This window comes from Loxodonta africana, chromosome 16, assembly GCF_030014295.1.
Source record: "Loxodonta africana isolate mLoxAfr1 chromosome 16, mLoxAfr1.hap2, whole genome shotgun sequence".
Classification (NCBI taxonomy): domain Eukaryota; kingdom Metazoa; phylum Chordata; class Mammalia; order Proboscidea; family Elephantidae; genus Loxodonta; species Loxodonta africana.
In genome coordinates, this window is record NC_087357.1 from 1,315,612 (window position 1) to 1,319,568 (window position 3,957).

General features: G+C 38.5%; 1 pseudogene; it reads left to right on the top strand.

Annotated features, from left to right (window-relative positions):
* Nucleotides 1–446: 446 nt before the first annotated feature.
* On the top strand, nucleotides 447–2,668 carry LOC100657115 (olfactory receptor 6F1-like; annotated as a pseudogene).
* The last annotated feature ends 1,289 nt before the right edge of the window (nucleotides 2,669–3,957 follow it).

A 3,957-nucleotide genomic window follows, 5' to 3' on the forward strand; every position in this document is an offset into this window, starting at 1 on the left:
ATATCTGTCCTTTTGTGTGACTTATTTCACTCACTGTTACATTTTCAAGGTCTATTCGTGTCTTAGCAGGTTTATCTTGACTTTATTTCTTTTTATGAATGAATAATATCCCATTGTATGTATGTATCACATTTTATTCATTCGTTCATCTGTTAACAGACACTTGGGTGCTTTTGAGCACAAAGCCTAGGAATTAGAGGAGCAATTGGGAAGCTATTACTGTCAAATATGCATGTGACAAGAACCTATGTTTGGAAGGCAGATTTTTGAACAAAGACAAAATTATACATTTTTATTCAAGGACCATGCACAAAAAGTCGACTTAGAAAATAGTGAGTCAAAATGAAATGCGGTAGTCCTTGTGGGTTTAGATGTAATTTATGGCTGAACCAAATGCATGGTGATGCCTAAAACAGGCTGATAGAGACAGAGAGGCTGGGTTTGAATCTTGTATCTTAAATTTACAATCTTTGCAAACAAAGATAAAATTATTTGCAGATTAGTTTCCTAAAATGATACTTGGTTATAGTAACAAATGACTCACTGCTGCATTAAATTAACAGATACTAACCATTCACTCCTCTGGGTACAGAAGAGGCATTCATAAAGGTAAGAAAATGTCTGAATATCTACATTCAGTTCACGCTCTTTCATGAATTCATTTATTTTCATTTTTCTAGGAGTGTGTAATTTGTTTCAAAGTCTTTTAGTCTTGAGTCTCTGTTTCCTGCTTTATTTCAGTACCACAATGGGCACAGACAATGGAACTGTCTCCCAGGAATTTCTTCTGTTGGGCTTTCCAGGCTCCCAAGCCCTTCAGCTCTCTCTCTTCGTGTTTTTTCTAGTGATGTACGTCCTCACAGTCGGTGGTAATGTTGCTATCTTAACGTTGGTGAGTACCTCCCACCAGCTCCACACCCCCATGTACTTCTTTCTGAGTAAACTCTCTTTCCTGGAGATTTGGTATACCACAGCTGCAGTCCCCAAGACCCTGGCCATCCTCCTGGGGAAAAGCCAGACCATATCATTCACTGGCTGCTTTTGCAGATGTACCTTGTTTTCTCATTAGGCTGCACAGAATACTTCCTCCTGGCAGCCATGGCTTACCACTGCTATCTTGCCATCTGCTATCCTCTACACTATGGTGCCATCAAGAGCAGCTTGCTTTCAGTGCAGCTGGCCCTAGGCTCCTGGGTCTGTGGATTCCTGGCCATTGCAGTGCCCACAGCCCTCATCAGTGGCCTCTCTTTCTGTGGCCAACATGCCATCAATCACTTCTTCTGTGACATCACCCCCTCGATTGCCCTGGTCTGTACCAGCACACAGATAGTGGAGCTCGTGGCCTTTGTGATTGCTTTTGTGGTCATTTTAAGTTCCTGCCTCATCACCCTGGTGTCCTATGTCTTCATCATTAGCGTCATCCTCTGGGTCCCCTCAGCCAGCGGCTGGAGCAAAGCCTTCTCCACATGCTTCTCTCATCTAACAGTGGTGCTCATCTGGTACAGATCTACCATGTTCCTTCATGTCCGAACCTCAATCAAGGATGCCTTAGATCTGACCAAGGCCGTCTCTGTCCTGAACAATGTGGTGACTCCAGTACTAAACCCCTTCATCTATATGTTCAGTAACAAGGACGTAAGAGAAACAGTGCTAAAGAAATGGAAGAGAAAATAAATTGCCTGTAACATAACAAATCTCCTGTAAATTGTGTCCAAATGTATACAGGTCTCAAGTAAGAATATGAGAAGACAAAGTAAACCATCCATGATAGCCAACCCATTGTCACAGAGTTGATTAAGACTCATGAGGGACCCTATGTACAGAGAAGGGGAAAAAAAAGTGAAAAACAACAAAAAACTGAGTAAATTGGTGCTACTGTTTTTGATGTAAGCAGACTTTGTTTTTTAAGGAGAATTTTGTCCTTGAGTTCCATTTATAAAATTAGGAGCACATATGCAGTGAGAAGGATATTTTGTTAATTGGACTATAAATTCTTGTCCTTCTTAAAGTTTTTCTTTTTGTCACAAATGTGAACAATTTAAGAATAATGATATTTATGAATGACGAGGTGAGAGAAATAGGAAAAGTTTAAACAAAAGGATAACTGAAATCAGAACATGTAATTATTTCAGCATAATATTTTTTGGATAAAATATAATAAAATAGATACAGATGAAATTAGGAACTGCAAGTATAATGTGCCACATTTGTTTAACAAGGATAGTTTACTAAGCTGTCCAAAATGTGGGTGATGAATAGTAAAAAGTAGATAATCAGGACAGGGGAAGGTTTGGATATGGCAGTAGAAGCCCTTTGCATAAGTGTGTTGTTTGTTGTGTGCCATGGAGTCTATTTTTGACTCATAGAGACCAAAAGAGTGATGAGCTTCTGATTATTAGTCCACGCAAGTCACCAAGGGCATGGCATCCTGTGGCTTCAGAGGAAAAATAAGGGATTGCTAATTATAGTAGTTAACTGATTTTTCTCCAAAGGGGCTCATCCCTTAGGGAACCAAGGTATGACCCTTTTTAATCATCAACACATGAAGGGTTCATTTCCCTTCATCTGAACACTTTCCTATGGCTCTGGGTTAGAAGAAGCAGACCAGGGCTCTACAACTTGAACCAGGCTGCAGCTGTATTCTACGTGTCCCATTCTTCTTTAGTTTACACCTATGCAATGAGGGTGATTTCTCGTAGGAGAAAAGCCTTTATGCCGAATAGCAGCTATTCCCTTAACCTTGTTTGCATTATTTGAAACTTCTTCCAAGTCTCCAGTTAAAAATGGAGTGGAAGAGGGGTTTGAGGGAAATACGAAAAAATATTTCATTGTATGAGTGATGAATATTATTATTCAAAAAGCATGTCTATGTTGAAGTTCTACCTCTTGTGGTATAATAATGAATCAAATTATACCTGGTCCGCTTCCCTACTTTATTCACTGTGAGGACAAGGTTCAAATTCATGACTAAATATTCAATATTTCTAAGCTTATTTAATGGGAACTTCTAAATAACTAAAACTACTGGTGTAAACCTGCTCACTTCCCTTGAAGACAAATAGCATTTATATTTCCAAAGGTGAGTCACTGGCTCTCAAGACCACAAAAGCAATGTCTAGTATCACTCTCAATAAAAGTTATCTTCAACACATTTTCCCACTTCTGCTCTTCATCTCCCTACAGTAAAAACAAGGAGAGAGCAGTCTTAGTTTTAAAATGGATAAGTCAGTTTGACATGGAATTGTATCCAAGATTTAATGTTAAGTGAAGAAAATCATTGGGAAAATACAGAATAAAATTTACTAAATCAGGTATTTCCTTTCTATGTTAATGAACTATACCTAAATGTAATTTTGCAGTACATACATGATATATTGTAAAGTGATATACTTTCGATTTAGATTTTTTTTTTTTGGCAATTAAAATAATTTTTGTCTTTAAACTGGTTTATTATGAACAATTTACATGAAAGAAAAACACATAAAGTGCTCATTCATAAAAATAAAACAAGTTTTTAGGTTTTTTGTGTGTGGTTAAAGTGAAAGTTTACAGTTCAAGTTAGTTTCTCATATAAAAATTTATACACACATTGTTATGTGACCCTAGTTGCTCTCCCTATAATGTGACAGCACACTCCTCCTTTCTACCCTGTATTTTCCGTGTCCATTCAACCAACTCTTGTCCCTCTCTGCCTTCTCATCTCACCTGCAGACAAAGATTAGACTGGAAACGCACTCTTCACAAGTATCATTTTGTGACTTATATGTAGCCCAGTCTAATCTTTGTCTGAAGAGATGACTTCAGGGAATGGTTTTAGTTTTGGGCTAACAGAGAGTCAGGGGGCCATGTCTTCTGGGGTCCCTCTAGTTGCAGTCAGACCATTAAGCCTGGCCTTTTTACTAGAATTTGAGTTCTGCACCCCCTTTTTCTCCTGCTCCATCAGGGTCTCTTGGGCTC